Raw genomic sequence first — 23,110 nt, forward strand, 5'->3', positions numbered from 1 at the left:
GTCAAGATAGGCAGTTTGTACTGTTTTTCCTTCATGCAGGGCTTTGGTGACATTCTCAAAGAAGTCCACCAGGTTTAGTAGGCATGGTCTAACCTTAACAAAGTCAAACTGGGTTGGGTCGGGAGTTTGAAGTTGCCTATGTCCTTGTTGATAAGGTCCATGATGATTCTTTCCACGCCCTTGCAGGTAAGGCTGGTTAGACTTATGGATCTATAGTTCCCAGGGTCAGTTGATGGATTCCCTTTGTGCAAGAAGATTACAGTTGCTGTTCTCCACTCTGCTGGAACAAAGCCAGTGCTCAGGCTATGATTAAAGAGAGTGCCAAGTGGATCCACTAAGTTATGTTTTAGGTTGTTTAATAAGCAGCCTGGGATGTTATCTGGTCCCATAGAGGCCGTGTTTTTGGCCTTGGAGAGTGAGGCTATGACCTGCTCATTGGAGATACTAGGGAGAGGACAGGTGTCAGCTATGCTCTGGGATATGACTGGTGGGGACAGGACGTTGAAGGCCGTGCCATATCTGTCAGCTGGCAGGTTGGCAATTTACTCAGAGCCAGTGTGAGTGGTACTGTCCACTGTGAGTTTGTCAGATAGCTAGGTAATCCCTTTTAGATGGATGTAGCTAAAGAATTCCTTATGATTGTCTTTAGCTACAGAAGCTAGTTTAGCCTCATAACTAACTTTAGAGGACTTTACCAGATATCTGATGTGGAGGGTATTCTTTCTTTGCTGACAAAGTTCCCTCTTGTTCTTAGACATCATTTTCTTCCTTTTGTTATGTAACCTGTTTATACTAAGGGTCCACCAGTATGGCTTGTTTTTACAGGAGGTGTTAATCCTGCCAGGTACAGCAGAGTCAATACAGTTGTTCAAGTGGTTATTCAGGGCATTTGTGTATTCCTCCACATAGGGGTCATTGTTGGCTATGTTAGCAGGGGGTTTGAAACTTTTCAAACCATCATTTAGTAGGCTATAGTTTGTTTTGGAGAAGGTTCTCATTTTTATTGCTCTTCTGGAGGTGTCAGGTCTGATCATGACTTCAAATGAGACAGTTTTATGGTTTGACCTTACTAGGGGGGGCAGAACACGGGGTAGTGCAGTGATCCCCCATATTGATGAGTAAGTCCAGAACATTTGAGTCCTTTGTGGGAGTGCAGACTAACTGTTCCGGAGTATTTGTATTAACAAAGTCCAGAAACTTCAGGGTGATTGCGCTTGTGCCCACTCAACAGAAGGATAGTTGAAATCTCCCATGACCAAGGTGTTTGGCTGTTTAGTGAGTGACTCAAGCAAGTCAAGGTAGGCAGTGTGCTTCCCATTGTTCAGGGTGGGGGACCTGTAGCTAGCAATGATGTGGTATGATGTTTTATCTATAGTTAGTTTGACCTGGAGTAGCTGAAGAGAGTCATACTGTTTAACCAGTCTCTAGGTGTATTTGGATTTAGTGAAGATGGGTACATTTCCACCTTTGGTTCTTTCATGCTCGTTTTGAGGTCTTAACATGTGGAAGACATTGTAGCCTTGCATGGCTGGGGTGCTCTCTGTAGCCTTGAACCAAATCTCAGTGACAACACAGATATCAGCATCTTCCAAGTTGAGGAGAGATTCATGGGAGTGCAGTTTCCTGTTTAAACTCCTAGCATTTAGCAGCATAACCTTGAGTTTGTCTGTAGTGATTTTTTTTTATGTTGGAAGCTTTGTTGTTTTGGTATTGCCTAAAAAGGCACTATGGGGAGGCAAGCATCTTTGCCAGTATTCAAAAGCCTAGAAGAGACATGTGAATGCCATCTCTGGCAAAGCAGCGTTGTCTGTCGACCATGTCTTCCCATGCTGGGAGATACTGGATCCCCCTGGATTGACACCAGAAGCTAAGTCAATTGTTGAAGTCAGTCATTTTTTGTTTATATTGTGGCATCTTCCTGGGTGAAGGTAGAATGCTCCTTAGGGCTAGGGACATACCTGCCTGGGACACATAATCTGAGAGTTTAGTCTTGTTCAGGGAGGTATGTCTGAAGTCATTCACCCCAACATGTACTATGACAGAATCATAACAGTAATTGTTGTTGAGTGACTTGAGTGTGTGCATGATTTGACGGATCTCGGCACCTGACAGGCAGCTGACCATGATCCAGCCTGGTGAGGGGGACATCTCTGTGTCTCGCTATGGAATTTCCTATGACCAGAACATTTGTTTTTGAGGTGTTCTGCCTTAGGGGCTTATTCGCTGAGACACTGGTATGTGTGCTGTTATGTGTAGTAGATTTTGTTCATGCTCTAGTATGTGTGAGTCATTTTTTGGTAGGTTCTTAATGAGTACCTCCATGTATGTAGGTTTATGTGTCATGACTTTTTCTTGTGTGAGAGGAGAGGTGTGTGTGCTGACAACCTGTTTGATGTCTTTATTGTTACATGAGACAATAGATTCCGGTTTCGTAGTATAGTTACATCTCTCATATACTCTATTTGTTGCAGGAGCAAATGGTTATCAGTATACATTAGGCAATTATTACATTACCTTAGGATGTCCATGTCAATCAGATTGATTGGAGAACTGTTGAGAAACTGACTGTCCATTGTAGCAGGTTAAACAGTAAGTTCTGTTAGGGGGTGGGCAAGTTAGATCAGCTTTTGCTGTAGGGTTAGCAAGAAGACTTATTTTATTGAGGATTAGGGATTAAAAGGTGTTTCAATGTGCTCACTGCTCAGCTGAGTTGCCCACGGTGCAGCAGGGAAGACTGGGAGGGTCCCACTGACTGTCTTCTAGGGAAAAAGTTGTGTCTAGGAATTTGCATCTATATATATATATATAGGTTTAAGACAGAAGTAGCAATGATACAGAGTGCAGAATGAAGCAATCGCAGCAGCAAAAAACAAAAAAACAGTAAAAATGAAGCAACATTTCAATAAAATACAGTTCACAAAATGCAATACATGCTTAAATTATATGTATTTCAGTGGATGCCTTGGATTTCTGTTCAGATGCACTCCAGACCTCTGTCTAAGAACGCCAAACTCTGAGCAGCTCTGGTAAAATGAGTGCAAACCCACGCAAACACGAGACTTAAATACAAGCAAATTTAGTTTTAACACAAGCTATCAACAGGAATGCCCTGCACAGAGCCTTATTCCAGCAATCCCCAACTCAGAAGGGTCCTGAGCTACACACTTCTGCCACAAAGGTGCAGGGAGGCCCTCTTAATGTAAGATGGCTGTTTTTTTTGCTCAAGTGATGCCAAACAGACTAGATTCAGCAAGTCTAAATCTAGCCTATGCTATTTAAGGCAGAAGTAGCAATGATACAAAGTGCAGAATGAAGCAGTCACAGCAGCAAAAAACAGTAAAAATGAAATAGGAGTTCAATAAAATACAATTCACAAAGTGTAATGCAAGCTTAAATTATACTTAATTTTAGAAGTTTTCAGTGGATTTAAATTGTCTCCAGAGTGATAGCTGAATGAAGACATACACCCACAGAAGTTGATTGTAGTGAGATTAGAACCCCTACCCATCTAGATTCTACAGGCTGTTAATAAATGCAAAATAAATGCACATATCTATGATTAGTGTAAAATGACATTTTATATATATATATATATATATATATATATATATATATATATATATATATATATATAATGCATCATTAAGTCCCAGCGAGAACAAAGCTTCTGTCTGAATAATCAATAAGCATTCCTTATGATCCAATTTCTCATGTATATGATATTTCTGGTTACCATGCTAATGACATTTATCGATTCCCAAAAAAAGTAAAATAGCAGTTGGATGGTATAATGCATGCTTGAATAATGCGTAACTATGTTTCCTGCACCTAAGTCCTACAATGTCCGTAAAGCACCAAACTTATACCATACAAACATCGGTGTATATCCTTTTCATAAAATTTATTAAGACTTCCATAGGCAGCCAACAATAAAATAAATAAACAACACATGTAGTTTATTTATTTATTTTATTTATTTATCTATCTTTTGTTGACCAGGTTAGTCCAACTGGGCTGGTGGCCCATTTTCAATGGAGACCCTAGGAGAACCATGAACATAACATATCAAAGTTACATTAAAACTAATATGAATATGAATGCATTACTACATACAGCATAACATAATAATATCAAAGTTACCTTACAAATAATTTGAACATGAATACATTACTACATGTTTACGTAGATTCATGCCATAATGTAAGTTAACAAAGTATAAAACTCAGCAAAAGTGTAGGTTTACAACAAGGCATACAGAGTAGAGGAGGTTATCAGAGAACAAGCTCCAAAACAACTTTGATGTCTGAGACAAAGTAGGTGGAGAGGAAGAGGAAGTATTGGAGAGAAGGGCTAAACTGAAGGAGTGGGGAGGAAAGTTAAGGAGAGACAGGATAGTAAAAGAAAAAACAGTTATGAGAAGGGGGGGGCGAGAAAGTAAAGTAGCTATGGAAGGGAAAAGAAGAGTTTTGAGTATAGTGTTCTTCAGTGGCATTACTAAGGTGCCATAGTAATGGTTGCTATAAAGTTATATAAAAGTAAAGAGAGGAGGATTGTTATAGTTAAGAGCTTTTCTCCATATATCAAATCATTGGACTTCATCAGAACTACCAGTTTTAACAACCTGTACGATTTAGCGAACAGAAAGAAATTTACTATGAAGAGAAACCAAAATCAGGAAGAAAGATTTTAGTTTAGCACCTTAATAAGTGATAAGTCCCTTAGGATTATAAAGCTGAATAAGGGTTGGGCGATTGTTATGTTTGACGCATTTGATTACAATGGTGCAATCTTTCAGGTTTTAAATGATGAAAATGTCCATAAACAAATTTCACAGAATGAAATTAATATTTGCTAGAAGAAAATAGAACTTTGTTTAGATGATTTACTTTTCAAAGGGGTCATAGACTAGAAGACACATGAGTTTTTAGTTAATGACCACCCTGTCATCCCCACAATTTTCGGGATACGAAAATTTGATAAGGACATATTGAATTCACCCTTTAGACCGAGGTGCAGATTCAATAAACCCTACACGAGCCGCTAAAACCATGTGTGTGTTGTGGTAGAACAGTGTTTCTTATTCAATAAGTGGCTCTACACACAGTCTATAGAGCCTTGCAAACGCAGTAAACACCATGGTATGCTAATTACCGCATATGCAGCTGAATTGTATGCTAAGCAACCAAGATGGTGGAGCTATTCAACAAGATATAAAGCAACTGTGTAGCACTGGTTTTCTCTGCAAATTCCAAAACCTATTGGAATACAGCCACAAAAAGGAGTCAACACAGAAAGAAATGTCACTGCTGTTGCTTTAATTCATGTGTATGTGCAACAAACTGAAGTCTATGCTACTGCTGTTGCTGACAGACCAAAACAAAGAAGGAGAAGAGTTTTCAGACTCCGTTTAACTTGTCACAATCTGCATGAGGTAGCAATTGTAGAGAGCTACATGGTGATTAGAGACACACTACAGGAACTCTGTAACCTCTATCGTCCTCAACTCAGACCAAGGGCAAACAGAGGAGAACCAATACCAATGGAGACAAAGGTATGTGTAGCACTTAGAATTTTAGCTACAGGAACCTTTCAGAGACCAACAGAGGACATGATGGGGGTGTCATAGGCATCAGCATCCAGGATCCTCCATCAATTCCTCAATGCTATACTCAAACATTCTAGTGACCATATATATTTTCTCCGTTCACCTGAGGACAGGTCCACAAATATGGAGGTGTTCTACCCTGTAGCACACTACCCTGAAATACTGGGTGCCAAAGATTGTACATATACAGAAATCAAAATACCACCCAGGGAACAGGAAAAGGTCTACATAAATAGAAATGGCTTCCTCTCCATTAACTGCCAAGTCATGTGTAATGATTAGGGAATCATCGTGAATGTGTGTGGTGGCAACTCAGGCCGATACCATGACTCACACAGCTGGCACAACTCCAAACTGTATCAGATGTTCATTACTGGTGATATTCCACAACCATGGCTAATGACTCCTATAAGAAATGCACACACACCCACTGAAGACCGCCATAATGAGGCATGCTCTCAAAGCAAAAATCTCAGAGAGTGTGTGTTTGAGCTGCTGAATTGACAGTTCCAATGCCTACATACATCTGGGAGAGCTCTGCAGTACAATCCACGTACATGGACTGAAATCTTCACTGTCTGTACCATGCTTTGCAACCTCATCCTGAGAAAACAGCTTCAGTGGTATCAGCAAGGGGAAGGGGCACGCATCCCATCACAGCCACATGCAGGTGAGGAGTCAGAGGGGGAATCAGCAGCTGCTGTGGGTGTAGGCAGACATAGGCATGCTTTATATGCCCTTGCACTGGCTAAGAGGCAATGCATAGCGCACTCACTCACCACCTAAGGGGCTAAAACCTTAATTCTACGCACATACATATAGTAACATTGATGCAAGGCAATGCTCACAACCTTTACCTACCCATGTAATGGCTGTGTACTCCTAGCATCAGACAGATTCAGCCCTGAACTAAAACTCTAGCAACTGCCAGATTTACAAGGTAGGTGTTGAACCTAGAATAGAACAAAAAATGTGTAATGATATAAATGAATGGCATAGCCTTAAATACTGTTACTTGGTAATGCAAGTAAGTAAAAAGTGGTTGATTTTTACTGCAATGACTTCAAGATATGACAGGAGTGACTTACGTGAATACTTGTGTCCTTTATCACATAATAGGCCTCAGGCATCAAAGATTCACACATTCATGCCTCTCAAAAGTAGTGATGGTCACCAAATGTCCTCATTTTGGCCTCATACTTTTCTTCTGACAAATCACTAAAGAGAGAAGTTAGAAATTAATGAGACAAATTCCAGTTTCAGACTTCATGTCCCTCAAAAAATCTTAAAAATACTGATGCAAAAACTGATTCTATCAACTGCCTCTAACTTTGTAAGACTAAAATATTTAAAAAATCTCCGCATTGTTCAACCTTTGTTCCACTTTTTTATGGCTTGATCCACCTTTTTTGCTGTAAGAGTATGGGAGGCATGTACACATTACAGAAACCCATAACAAAACAGTACAATTAGCAAAACAGTATCACAAAGACAGATATTCTGAGCACTAAGTCAGCTATGAACCCTGAGCATCAGACACAAAACTTGTGTATCCCTGAATCCGAAAGATAGAAAACAAGGATATGGCACAGATATTATCACTTGCACAAGGTGTTGTGGGGGGGGGGGCAGGGAGCCTAGGGTGACACAAAATGAAATTGAGTGTATGTGAGAAAGAAAGAGACAAGCAATACACATTTATTTTACCAATTTTAAAACCCAGTAAAGACCCAACCAGATGCACTTCATATAGACCTGTTTCATTACTTAATGTTAACTATAAAATGTTTATGAGTATTTTTGCTGATAGATTAAAGACAATCATCCCAGGCATTATAGATATAGACCAGACAGGCTTTATTGTAAATAGAAATACTTTTGATAATATAAGGAGAACTTTAACGTTAATTGATTTTGCAAATAGGAAAAAGAAAGATTTAACACTTATTAGTCTCGATATAAGTTCAGCATTTGATTCAGTAAGTTGGGACTACTTGTTTATCTTACTGAAGTGCACAAACTTCTCAGATGCATTTGTAAATTTAATTGAACATCTATATAAAGGAGCATTGGCTTACATTAAGATAGGAACATATGTCTCACAAAAAATACCCATTTTAAAGGTACAAAACAAGGGTGTCCACTCTCCACTATTATTTACTTTAATAATGGAGCCTTGGGCTAATTTGATCAGAAACAGTACTGATATAGAAGGATTTGATATAGATGAAAATACAATATCTAAAATTCAACTTTTTGCAGATGATGTTCTAATTACATCAGCTGGATCTAACTCTTCTATGCAGTCCTTATTTGATAAAATGATGGATTTTAAAAATATCTCTGGTTTAATATTCAATGAAGAAAAAACTAAAATATTACCAATATACACACGAAAAAATGTCCTCATTAATGATTTTAACACATATATACCCAACTCAGGTCAGATAACTTAGGTATAATATTAACTAAAGATATCAAATCTATTATACATAATAATTATAGTACCTGTCTTCTTAATCTACAAAATCTTTTCAATAGCTGGAACAATATGTTTTTTACCATGGAAGAGAGACTCACAATTATTAAAATGATAGTATTCCCTAAGATATTATACTTAATACAATCAATAATACTCCCACCTACAAAAATAATTATTAAGAAATTGAATTCACTAATGTTAAATTTCTTATGGGCACCTAATAGACCTAGGATTGCATTCAAGAAACATACTAATAGCTGGTCTCAAGGGGGCATTTCATTTCCAGACTTTAATTTATATACTATCTCTTCTATTATAAAAGTTATTACTTTGTTAATAGATCAGTCATATGTTGCAAGATGGAAAGATTACTGGGAACTAATTAGCATTCACTCCATGAAAATCTCTTTAATACATAAAAATATTATTGTAAATAACCCCATGTTATGGTTACTAAAAGAATTTTGTACTTCATCCATTACACCAAAATATGTAGTTAGTTACCCATTAAACATTATTATCAGTTATCGTAATTTTATATTCGTGCATCCTAAGTATAAGGAATGGAATTTTATTCTATTCCCTATAATGTATACACAAGGTATGCTTTTGTCAACCACCTCTGAAAGAACTCTTTTAGTCACAGAGAATGATCTAAAGTATTGGTATCAGTTGCTGTCTGATAATAAAGTAAAAAATTTAGACTTCTTAAAGCAAGAATTTGATTTGAGAGAAACATGTTGGTTAGAAATTCAGACTTTTAGACAACATCTTATTAATAAAATTGATTTAATGTCTTTAACAGTTTTATTTTATTATTTATTTTTTATTTTACATTTGTTGACCGGGCTAGTCTAGCTGGACATGTATCCGTTTTCAGTAGAGGCCCGGGGAGAAAAGCTCCAGTACAGGCAATAAACAATGATTTGGCAAATAAAGCATTAATATGAGTAAACAATACAAGGTAAAAAAGAAAAATCAATTTCAACACAAAAGAAATACTAAAAATAGGAGATAAACTTATAATATATACTACTGTATTAGACTTATAAAACAGAAACTATAACACTACTACTAATATATACTACTGTATTAGACTTATAAAACAGAAAAAATAACACAAGATGAAGTTAAAAAAGGTTGCTGGTAAAGTCTACTTCTCAGATATAAATCTCAAACTATTGAAAGTGTTTGTGAGGAGCTCAGTAAGGGGAAAGGCTAGGAAAATTAGGTAAATGAGGACATGGTTTCAGTCGGGATTAGCACAAGGACACAACCACTGTGCTTTAAGATGTTCTCTGATGTGTTTTTTGAAAAGAGAGGTAGAGTTTTGATTAGTTATTTCTTGAGGGAGTTGATTCCAGTTTTTACCTATGGAATTTGAAAATAATGAATCCCCAGCTTTATTATATGATTTAGTTAGAGATACTAGGAGTTTGTTAGCAGAGGAGTGTGGCTAGGTTTTATATGGTATGATCAGTTTTGTAAGGCTAGGGGTGGCATCAGGGTAGTAGAGGGTCTTTTGAATGATGAGTAGTTGTTGATAGAGTAAGTGGTTAGTTAGCTCTAACCAATCTAGCTGTTTGAGGTTAAGACAATGGTGTGTTCTTAGGGGAGTAGCAGTAATGAATCTGGCTATGCTATTGTAGCAGATAGAGAGTTTGGTAATGTTATTTTTGGATAAGTTAGTATAGATAGGTGAGGCATAGAAGAGGGTGGAGATCAGGTGTGTCTGAGCAATGGTTTTTCTAGCTACTGGGGTAAGAAAGGGTTTAATTCTGTAGAGAGTCCCAATTTTTTTGTTGACAGCTTTAATAGTGATGTTGATGTGTTCATCACAATTGAGACTGTTATCAATAGTTACACCTAGTAATCGAGTGGTCTTATCAGGGTTAATACTGGTTGCATTATTCGAGGAGATAGTAAAGAGAGGTGTGGGAGATTTATGAGTGGGGTAAAGAGAAGAAGCTTAGTTTTTGGGGTTAAGGAGGAGGCAGTGTTGCATAAACCAATTTTCGACAGTTAAGAAGACTGTTTGGGTGAGGGACTGGAGGGAGGGAATATTTTAGCAGTGCAGATTAATGTTGAGTCATCAGCATATTGAATGGAGGTGGCTTATGGTATGTGGAGATGTAGGTCATTGATAAGTAATGAAAAAAGAAGGGGCCAAGGATTGATCCTTGTGGAACACCAATATTTACTGGGAGTAAGGAAGATAGGTTGTTATCCCATAGGACTGCTTGTTGCCTGTTTTGGAGATAGCTCTTAAACCACTGTAGCGAGTGTGGGCTGAGAGAATAAAGGTTTAGTTTGTCAAGAAGTATATTGTGGTTAACCATATCAAAGGCTTTTGAAAGATCTATGAATAGTGCTGAGGAGAAATGATTTTTGTTTCTATTATTATTTATGGAGTCAGAGAAGGAAAGGAGGGCAGTTGTAGTGCTGTGGAATGGTCTGAATCCATGTTGACAGTCGGCTAGAAGTTTGTTTTGAAGAAGGTAGTTAAGAATTTGTTTATGAACACATCTTTCCATAATCTTGGATAATGGGGAAAGTAAGGCAATAGGGCGAACATTTGAGAGTTCAGTTGATGAGCCTCCTTTGTGTAGGGGAATTATATGAGATATTTTCCATAAGGTGGGGATTGTTCCCTCAGTGATAGTCCTATTAATCAGTATGGATACTGGATAATTGATAGCTTTTGCAGCTATTTGTAGGTATTCGGATGGGAGTTGGTCAGCAGATGGGGTGCAAGGTTTGAGTTTTTTAAGAAGCTTATAAATAAGAGATGTAGCAACGGGTTGAATCTGAAAGGTCTTGGATGAGGGTAGAGAGGTATTTGGTAAGGAAGCAGTAGATGTGGGTAATGAGTTAGCTAGCGATTGAATGGCTTCTGTAAAATACTTATTAAAGGCTTCAGGGATCTGTGTAGCATTGTTGAGATGAAAGCCTGAAGGGGTAGGAGTAGGTGAATGTCCAGGTTTAAGAAGTTTATTAACACTTGACCAGAATTTTTGAGGGTTTTTTTGACTGCTTTGTTGAAGGTGAAGATAATATTCCTTTTTGTCTCTAACAGTATCTTTCTTGGTGGCATTTCTTAATTGTTTGAAGAGGAGGTGAACAGTTAAAGAATCTGTTCCAATACTGATTGATTACTTGATATTAAAATTACAACATAGAGTTTCTGATAAAGGTAAGCTCTCATACATACATAAAATTATCAGAGAAGAAACTCATTACAGTTCAGATACCTATTGGAATTATTTCATTTCCATTAATGGTGAATCACCAAAACAACAAGATAAACAATATACATTGGAATCTGCTTATAAAACTACTTCTTCCATTAATTGGAGACTTTTTACTTGGAAATTTTTACATAGATCCTTCTATACACCTTTAATAATGAATAAAATAAATAATAAAGACAACTTATGTAAAAGATGTAATGTAGAAATAAATGCTGATTGGGCACATATGTTTTATGACTGTATAAAATTGAAGGAATATTGGAAATTAATCAATGATTTTTTGCAGGCCCTTTTCACAGATAATTTCATTGTTTCTAAATCACTTATATTATTTAACACACCTGTTCCTAAAAGTGTTCAAAAAGTTAAACTTCCCTTATTATGGTCTATTCTAGCAGTGGCTAAAAATAATAACCAGAAATTGGATTTCAGATACCCCTCCTTCATTTAATGAATTTAAAAATGTTATGACTGAAGTGTGTCATATGGAATTGATGACAATAAAATCAAGAACTACTAGAAAAACATCTTATTATATTATATGGGATACTTTACAAAACCTGTTAAAAAAAATCTTAGTCTCAATAGCATGACATTATAGTTTAATCAATTGATTTGATTTGTAGTGGATGTCTTTGTAAATACTTTGGTTATTTTATTGAATGTTATAACTATTTCTATTTTAATTGCTTGTATAAAATTGTTATGATATTTATTTTGTATGTTAAAAACAATAAACTTGTTTTAAAAAAAAAAAAGAAAGGAAGAAAGAGACACAAGCAAAATTTTGGATACATTATGAAATGGTCACTGAGACAGAATGAGATTTAAGCCTCACGAATGAACCATGTAACTGTTGTATGTCTGTCTGTATGGGCACTCCAGGTGAAATTAATGTGTGTCTGCAAGAACACAGCCAAGCTCTGTGTTAGCTCTACATCTTGGTATGTCAGGCACCTGAGAGCTGTGGACAGTAGAGGTGGCAGTTCATCATCGCCATACCCAACCACGAGAACTAGCTCTGCCTGGAGTTTCACTGGCATGTCCATCCCCATGGTCAGATGCACTGCTGCTACCTGAACATGACTGATGTCTGTTGGATGAGCTCTGCTCATGAGTATGCCCAGCATCACAACCCCATGTCCTGCCTCTTCTGGATGTGGACATCTCAACTACTGATGCAGCAGTGGAAGTAGTACCACTACAGGAGCATGATCAGGCAGGGCCACATCGGCTAACATCAAATGATGTGGCTGATCTACACCTACATGGATGCTATCCCTCTCCTAGCAGATGTTTCATCACAGACACCGCCCATTTAACCATGTCATCCATCAGATCCATTGAATCGTCAATACAGTGGAGGTAGTCATGCAAGTCAGCCTGTGCCAGATCTATAACCCTAAGCTTTCTTCGGAGGCACTACTGGAATATGCCTGCACCTCCATGATAGTCCTAAACATATGTCGAGTAGCATGGAAAGACACACCTGGATCAGATGGAGGATGAACGGGAGGCCTCCTCCAAGCACCCCAACAACTCTCCTGTGTGGCATCTTGCCCACACTTTGGCTATGGCCAGAGTCAACAGGCAGTGAAGCCGCAGTAACCACACTACCTTGATCGAGTGTCTCAACCTCCACCTGTCCAATATCGGAGGTTTCACTTGCTGTGTCCAGTTGAATTACAGGGGATGGCTGAATGTCATCCTCAGTGTCAGATTCAACCTCCGCACCACCCCCAACTGTGCCTCTGTTTGGTCACCATCATCATCAGAATTTGCTGATACTTTGGTATCAAGTGGTAAGAGTCCTACACTACCATTGTCAGGATCTCCTGTGATAATAAGCAACAAACACAGGAAAGAAATTACTAGCTAGACTACTACAGTTCAATATATGCTAACAAACTAACAGTAGTGCCACTATTTCAGACAGTACAGCAGTACACTGACACCCACATCACACATACGGCTAACATAAATATTTCTGTGAACTGCTCATCAGTACTGAAATAAAAATGTTTGGCTTACCTTGTGCAGATGACTCCCTAGTTTCTAGGAAGGATGGTCCTGAAAGAAGCTAAGTAAAAGTTAAGGACACCATCATCACATTTAACATCAACACAGGGGGTGAAAATGTTTTGGCTCTTTATACGTCCATTAAGAATACATGGAACAGAAATGTGGATGACACATCCACCCCAAACTCATGTATAATGAACCAGAATGTGTTTTTAACTGTGTCAATTACTCCCCTCCCAAAAAAATAAATGGTACACAAACCTAAATATTGCTGTCATATATTTTACTATACAAGAAAAATTTCACAACTGACAATAGTTAAGACTACTTGGAAGCTCTTCCTGGAACATACTTGCCCCCCCCCCCCCGAAACAGCAGTACCAACATCAGTCACATGCTTTTGTGAACTTTCCCCCGAGTTCTCTGGATCCCTAACAGAAAATCTTCATTTGGTGTCAGTGGTGGCTCTGTAGCAGGCCCCCTGTAGCTACCTGTCCAAGGGCCACTGCAGCTGGTCTTCTCCAGGCTGATGAAATCATGTTGGTAGTCCTATGATGCACCTGATCATACATCCTGCTGCAGACCCCAACAGCATTTACATCTTCTGCCAAATTTGCATTCTTCCAGATATATCCCCACAGCATCTCTCAAGCAGAAAGCCAACATGTCACCTAAAGGTTTGTAGAATTACATAATTCTCAGAGTCACTGAAGGGGGATTGCAGGCACTGAGATGCTTGGGTGCCATAGTCCTAGGTGACATAAAATAGAAAAGAAGGATAATATACATAAATGAAATTTCTGCTTAGATATAACACATAAGGAAGTAGTTGTTTTTGATATTACCCACTGGAGAAAAAAATTCAAATATATTCAAATATAAAAAAGAATTGATGTGGTTTTAACATATCACAGTTAGACACAAAGCAAGGTTGTATCCAAAACTAGGGGAGTAACAAAAGCAAAGCAAACTTCTGTACAAACAATTTTCTGTGTGTGCCAACACAGGCATAGAACTTGGTTCCCCCACCCCCAAAACAACAAGAAAATGACATTTTGCTACCAAAGGAATGAATTAGAACTTTCAGTGAATTGCCATAACTGCTATCAAAGAAACTGATACAAAAACATATGTACACACTTACCACAGAACATTCATTTTGATGCAACTGACAGTCACCTGTACTTGTGGCTAGCTCTCCCCTAGAGGTGTCTAGGGCCATCGTGCAAGGCTAACATCCTGTGTCATTAACAATATAGGACATTTACATTTCACAGAAGTAACAATACAAGAGTGTAAAAAGAAACAGTTGTAACATTTAACACTTGTGATGAAAGTTATTAAGGCTATGCATCTGTGAAAGTAACATGCCCTGACCAAAATGGCTATACCCATCAGAAAACTTCTAAAAAGTGCATACATATAAAAGTTGCTAATACATATATAAAAATATGTTTCTAGCATCTGAGAATATCCAGTATCTAACTGAAAAATGCAATCATACCTATATCAATATCTGTAGTCTTCTGCGAAGATAAATCCAAAGTAATAGCAATCTTTGTGTGTTATCCACATAAACAAGGCTCCTCAGCTTCAGGTTCCCCTAGCTACATGGTTATCTTTTATAGTATAGATTTGGAGTGTGAGCAAGGTGAAGATGCAAATGAGGTGTGAACTCATTAGAACCGCCAAATCCCAAATTCTTGGCTCTGTGTATCAGATGTAAACAAAGTGCAGGTGCTCCCTCAGTGTTTGTTGCTTATGGATTCCAACTGTGAATGATCACTGATAGGAAGAAGGAAAACACAAAAGCAACACACAGTGGTGCAGTGGTAGCATTGTCACCTCACAGCAAGAGGTTCACCAGTTTGATTCTCGACTGGGGTGGCTACTGTGTGGAGTCTGAATGTCCTCCCTGCATTCATGTGGGTTTCCTCCGGGTACTCCGGTTTCTTCCCACATTACAAAGACATGCATCTGGAGTGTTTCTCCCTGGGCCTCCACTGAAAATTTGCTTTGTTCCAAGTCGGACTTTCCAGGTAAACAAATGTTAAATAAATAAATAAATAAAGTCAGACTCCCTTACCTCCAGTGGGTGTGACAGCCAAGTCAGACTTACAAACTGTATTTAGAGCACAACCTAGAGCTGTTTACTGAATTTCCTGTTTGCACTTATTTTTAAAATCGTTTTTTTCTCAAAACTTGCATTTTATCTGTCTTTGGCCTAGCACTCTTGTGTGGGGTCATTTACTGCACTGTTATAACTTGTTGATACTTGTGAACCTCTGCTATCTCTGAAAAATCCAAAAAAAAAACAAAAAAAATCTTGCTTTTTTCCCACTTTTAAAAGTTCAGTTACAGGCTTGCTGTTCTTGAACTGTTAGTAAGTTTCTTGGAGGCCATTTTTTACTTGGGCTAAAGGGAAGTCTCTCTGTTGATCAGTGGCAGTGAAAAACAATGAGCAGCCTGCCTGCCCCTGTGGGAGTGGTTACTGACTTGAAACTGTAGTTTTATTGGCCATTTTGGGTCAATTCCTAACTCCTTCATCTTCCTCTCTTAAAACCCTCTTTTGCGCAGTTTTGCACGTTTTTGTGCATAGCGCAACAGCGGGCAGCACCGCCTAATTGGGTTTAAACTATTCCTGGCTCCACAAAGTCTGCTCTTCACTTTTTCCCTTAGAACTGCTCTATCTCTCAATTTAAACACCATATTCTCATTCCAAGGCCCTTCACTGGTCCAATTAAGTAATCCTACAAGTTAGCACTATTAAACCATAAGCACTACTTACTGTTATACTCTCTATGATTACCCTGTCCTCTATTGGTCCGTCTTAAATTCAGTTTCCCTACATTACTCTAGCATGTCCAAAGGTCAGTCAATGGTTTCCTCTCCAGTCCAGCTGGTGAATCTGGGAATTTTGAGGCAATGTTACAACTGTCTCATGTACACGGACAACCCTCTCCTCCTCCAAACAGGTTCAAATATATGTGAGAGATGCAACTATTTAGCCAAACTGGAGGCTGAGCTCTCTCATCTCAAAACTGGTGTAACCAGTCAGGAGGAGAAGGTAACCTCACACAACACAATTCCAGTATCACATAGTCCCACCACATCAGCGAACCAAACACATAAATACACAAAAACATACTCGGAGGCTCTAAATAAAAATCTACCTAAGCAACAGAGACCTCCAAAGCAGAAATCCAAGCAAACGCTACCTCAAAACAAAACACGCACAACACATAGCCCACAAAGTCAGTGTGCCAAGCAGCCACAGCCCTTAAGGCTGAATAACACACCTGATACTCTTGTAATAGGTGAATCTATTGTCAGACACACTGATGTCCTGCTCACCAGGCTGAATAAAGAGAAGGTCATGGTGAGCTGCCTGTCGGGTGCTAGGATCCGCCACATAACGCAAGCACTCAGATCACTCCAAAGCAAATACAAATATGACTCAGTCATTGTACATGCTGGTGTGAATGACCTGAGACATACCTCCCTGGACTACATGAAAAGAGACATAGAGGAGCTCTCTGATCATGTAGCCCAGGCTGGTATGACACTGACCTTGAGCAGCATCTTACCCTCACCTAGAATGATGCCACAGTACAAAGACAAAATGATCGATTTTAACAATTGGCTAAAATTTTGGTGTCATTCAAAGGGGATCCAGTGTCTGTCAGCCTGGGATGACATGCTGGACAAACCATGTTGCTTCGCTAGGGATGGCTTGCACCTGTCACCACTGGGCTTTCGGATATTGGCAAAGGCTCTTGCCACCCCCATAGTGCCTTTTTTAGGCAAGGCTCAAAAGTCAAACCCACCCCCATAGACAGCACAAGGAACAAGAAACTAAGGGTAATGCTGCTTAACGCCAGAAGTCTTAACCTCAAGATGCATGCACTCGAAGCTCTCCTCAGTATGGAGAACATCGATATCTGTGCAGTGACAGAAACCTGGTTCAAGGCTCCAGAGAGCACCCCAGCACTACCAGGCTATACCTCATATCATGCTTTTTGGCCCCAAAACCTGGACCGAACCACAAAAGGAGGGGGAGTTTCCATATTTATCAAGGATATCCACACCTCCAGGTTAGTGGCATTGCACAAAGTATCGGAGACCATCCATGTGCAACTAACAGTGGGCAAGACTGCTTTCCAGTTTATAGCACCCTACAGACCACCCTCTCAAAGTCAGGAATCCCACTCGGCTTTCCTGAAAATATTGGAGAACATGAAGATCTCTCCAAACACCATTATACTGGGTGACTTCAACTACCCAAACATTGACTGGGAGCACTACTCAAGCCCAAGCACCTTAGCCCAAAGGTTCCTGGAAATTATAAACTCAAATGCTATGGAACAACTAGTCACCACTCCCACAAGCGGGGACAACATACTAGACCTGATCATTACCAACATGGGGACTCTATGCTCCACACCAGAAGTATATCCCTCATTGGTAAGATAAGACCATAAATTAATTTCACTGGATGTCCACATCCCGACCCCACCCCCAGCCCAGAAAACCACAGTGAAAAACTTCTCAAAAGCGAACTTCTCACTTCTCAAAACCGAAGTGGAATCCTTCAAGGCCCCAGGGCCAGTGGAAACTACGGCCCAAACTGCAGAATCCTATATAAACGCATTCTACGGACATCTCCAGGAATGCATGGATCATGCTATCCCAAACAAAACCAAGACCCAATCATCCAAAGGCAGGCCATCCAGTCTGGTGGACCCCTGCCATAAATAAACTGTACAACAGAAGGAGGAAGCTACTACATGATAGAGCCAAATCCCTAATAGGGAAGGCATCTCTGATCAGTACTAGCAAAAAATTACGATCACTCATAAAATCCTCCAAGGCCAGCTTCGAGAGAAAAATTGCACAGGACACCAAAGACAATCATAAGGCTTTTTTCAGTTATGTTAGGAACCTGGGATGCAACTCCCAGACTTGTTCTGAGTTGATTCTAAACGACAAAAAATACACTGAACCCACAAACATCGCCAATATCCTGGCAGACAGGTTCAATGCAAACTTCTCCACCCCCTCCCCCCCAAAAGAGGAAGTATCTATCCCAGCAGAGGGCTGCCTCCCAAACATCTCTGATGCTCAGGTGAAGGCTGCCCTCTCCAAAGCAAAAAACACTGCTTCCATGGGACCAGATGGTGTCCCAGGTTGTGTCCTACATGAACTCCAAGAGGAACTAATCCCTCAAATAAAACAGCTATACAATCTCAGCCTCACTACAGGATATGTGCCCACAGAATGGCGTACAGCAACAGTGGTCCCACTACACAAAGGTGGAGCCTCTACGGACCCTGGAAACTATTGCCCCATAAGCCTGACTAGCATAGTCTGCAAGGCTATGGAGAGGATCATCCTGGAGCTCATAAACAAAGACATTGGGGACCTACAGACACTAGATCCTACCCAGTTCGGCTTTGTCAAGGGCAGATCCTGCCTTTTGAACCTGGTTGGCTTCTTCGAAACAGTCACCAAAGCCATAGATGAAGGGAAGGTAGTCCACACAGCCTATCTGGACCTTGCAAATGCATTTGACACAATACCCCACTCGGGCATCATAGATAAGCTATCCAGCTTAAATATAAACCCCTATGTCACAAGATGGGTTGCAAACTGGCTCAAAGACAGAACCCACAGAGTGAGAGTTGCTGGAGCCATGTCAGACTCGAAACCAGTCACAAGTGGCGTCCCACAGGGTTCTGTCCTGGGACCACTCTTGTTCGGTATATACTTTTCCGAGGTACAGGCAAATGTGGGAGGACTATGGCTCACCAAGTTTGCAGACGACTGCAAACTGGGCGCCATAATCGACTCTCCAGCTGACACAAACATCCTTCAAAAAGGTCTCACAGAGACAGATAACTGGTGCCAGCGCCATGGTTTAAAGCTAAATGCCAAAAAATGTATAGTCATAACCTTTGGCAAAAACAATGTGCTCACAAATTACCACATAGGCAGAAACCCATTAAGTACAGAGAAAGTTATTAGGGACCTGGGGACCCAAGTTGATAGCAATCTCTGCTTTGAAAACCACATTGCCAAAGTGGTTAGAAAGACCTTCTACATAGCCCACCTCATCACGAAGGGTTTCACATCTAGATCAAGAGAGGTAATCGTGCCCGTTTATTCATCCCTCATCAGGCCCATCATAGAATACAATGCCCCTTTTGGGATGTACCTTACCTGACACCTGCAGCAATTAGAAAGACCCCAAAAGTATCTCACCAAGAGGATCAAGGGTCTCAAACAGATGCCATATGCTGCTCGGTTAAAAAAACTCCAGCTCTGCTCAGTTGCATACCGCCTACTTCGAGGCAATCTATGCCTGGCATACAAAGCTATGTCAAATCCAGAATTAATGGACATGCTCCACCTCAGTAAATCTAAATCCCTTAGAGCCACACACTCGAGGGACTTGAACCTCAGCACAGAAATAAATAGAACTTGCTGGAGGGACAGGTTCATAACCCAGAGGCTCCCTTCACTCTGGAATAGAATTCCAGTTCATGTGAGGCAGAGCACCTCACTGAATCTCTTCAAGAAGAATCTCGATAGGTGGATGGGGGATCGTAGGTTTGTCCCAGGGATTACACCCGTGTCACTATTAGACAGAGGCACAGTAAACTAAACCTTAAAAAGGGCACAGTATACTCAAATCAAGGGGTGGCGTAAGCCATACAGAATTGGGCTAGGCTTATAATTGCCCCAGGGTAGATAGCCTAGTATGAACCTATGAACCTATAATTGTGTCAATGTTTTAAAAGTAAGTAAGCAACACACACTTTTCACAGTTTCTGTTAAGTAACATCTAACATCCCCTGCATTGAGTGGAAACTGTATATTATTGTCATTTAATATTCTCTGACATTTTAAATGCAATGACACAAAATGCCTAATAGGCTTCTTGTCTCAGATTATTGCAAAGATAAGAGAAGATTGAACAACATACAGAGATAAGACATAGTTGCATTTCTGCAAACAATAGTCAGAAATGGTTGTGTGATGATTCATTGCATTACATATGAAGTTAATATATGTACAAACAAATTAGAAGTGTACAAGTATCATGTCTTGTTGATATTGTGGATGATTTTGGACTTGCTTGCATGCACGATGATTTTCATTATCTGTCAGAAAGCTGTTTCTGTGACAAAGAGGGATAAGACATCCTTACACTGTCTACTGAAGGTTCATTGGTGTCAGAGTTCAAATCCAACCTTATGTAAAAATCTTTCGTGTGTACTAACATATATTTTGTAGTGCTGTTTATTTTATATATTTCTTTTTTATGTCAGTATTTGTGCAGTGCATGGCTTAGCTCAAAGATGGGAAACAGATAAATACAATAAATATTATGTAATGTACTTATTTGATAATCAATACATCAATGACACCTGTGAATCACATATGTGCATAGCACTTCTGCTAAACATGTTGCTCCACACAGCAAATACTATGTGTACTTCATGGTTCAAGCCCCACCTTTGTCTTTTAAGGATGACACCTAATAAACACTAATCATACAGTTAAAGCAAGCTTAGCTTTGCTTGTCTCAATTGCGCGAAGCTTACTATCACCCAAACCTGGACTAGTGGCCCACACAGGAAGCAGACAGAACACCTGCAGATAAGACATAGACATTCTAAATGTCAAAAAGGATACATTGTTGCATTTTTTACTTTCCATCAAGCAACACTGCTTAGATATGTTGTGCAGTGGTTAACACATAAGTTAATAATGAATAGGTAAATATCCAGCTGGTATTTAACTATTCCTGTGGCAGCAGTTGTAAGTGTAGGACTGTAATACAGATAGTCTTGGGTTCAAATACAGGAAGTCAACATATGTTTACTGTTGTTACAGTTCAGTTTATTTAATTTTACTTGGTCCTAATCCTTGGTATTATTACCTATTTTACTGTGTGATTCTGGTGTATGGATCTTCTCCTACTAGGGGTCTAACCCCTAATACCAGATTTATTAGTGTTCAAAAGAAGATCCTTTACCCGCCATTTTATCTGACCTGCGTGTAACTGGAGTGTCTTTACACGTGTAGCCTGGTCCTTAATTTTAATCAATTAAAAGATACCCACACTTGTTGTTTCCTCAAATTATACCCCTTATGGTGCAAATGCTCACCTCTATGTCTATCTTTACCTCTTTACACTGAAACCCTTACTTTTTAAATTATTGGCAGCACTCTCCACTATGGAAGTATACATTATATAGTTGGCAGTAGCCACTTAACGCTGCTTATCTGTACTATATGCATAACCTACACGCATATTTTGACTTAAGGAAACTGTTTAGCTTTGCCTGACTGTAACTATTATTCAATGTTATATAATGTAAATCTAAGTACTAGAATAACCTGTTTATCTGAACTGCACTAGAAACATAGTGTTTTATTGTTTCTTTAACTTAACTTTTTTTCTTCCCATTTTTTTTCTCCCTCCTGCTTGTTAGCTTTCACCTGGATATACCCTGTATTTTTCACCGGGGTTGAATCCTACAACTAACTCTGCTACTGTACACTCTGCCTATTTCCCTTGGAAAATACTAAGACCCTACCATCTCCTGCAAGTTACTACCTCAGGATACCAATAAAGTATGTCTACTTATACCATGGCCTTGTAATTATATAACCAGTTAACCCTGCTAGGTTTTCTGTTTGCTCCCAGTCAAGCTCGTCAGCAGCAACCCCCCTTACTCCTTTATCTCCTTTCCCTCCCTTACCTAGACCTTTTCTTAGCTTCTGCTCTTTCTCCCCTTTGTCTAGCCTATTCTGGCCACTAAAGGGCATCCTTTTACTATCATACTTGCTGCCTTTGATTCATTGTAACACTTTCCATTACCTTACGTGTCCTGTACACAAATCTCCTCTCCAACCTACTTACTTCTCTCTTTCTCTCTGGACCCTGCCAAAACATCCTTCCATTATACTTAAGCACTCCAAGCCAGTACCTTTTCCACAGTTTAACTTTAAAACCTCAGGTAATATAAGTTCTTTTACCTCCTACATACCTACCTGCTGTTTCCCTTACCTTATACATTGTTTTTTTCACTGCCACAACACTCCTTTTGTCTCTTCCCGCTCCGTTCGCCCTTCGGGCTCACTCCGCTCCACTCCCTGCCCCCAAATCTCACCCGCCCCTAGCACCTCTACATTTAAACCCTCATAGACACACACCCTTGCTTCTCTAAACCAACTACATACTGTTACTGTATCCACCCCCTAAAATAGACTCCTCCCTCCTCTACCCACCTACTTACCAAACTATACTCCCATTATCCTCTCACTCAAACCTATTACATTCTGAATTATCATGCAAAAGCAATTTCATCCTTTACTAGTTCTAACTTTCCTAACTACACTTATCTCTATCTATCTCCTGACCTCCTATGAAGAACCCCTTCCCTATACTCTCACATTCCCTCACAAACAAACAATAATATCTCCCCTAGCTCTATCCACATGTTATTACAATTCCATCTACACTACCTCCTACCTTCAACCTAAATATCACCGTCTTTCTCACATTAAATACCCAACTTTTAGCCTCAAAAAACATTTTGACTACTACTTCAAAACTCCTCACTATTACAACCCTATATTAACCCACGCATTAATAGATGGCGACATCCACCCACACCCTGGACCTAAGCTATCCCCACCACCCTCCAACTGCCACCACTTTAAAATCCAACCAACACC

The sequence above is a fragment of the Protopterus annectens genome, chromosome 1.part1, assembly GCF_019279795.1.
Source record: "Protopterus annectens isolate FY-2018-M chromosome 1.part1, PAN1.0, whole genome shotgun sequence".
Taxonomy (NCBI): Eukaryota; Metazoa; Chordata; order Ceratodontiformes; family Protopteridae; genus Protopterus; species Protopterus annectens.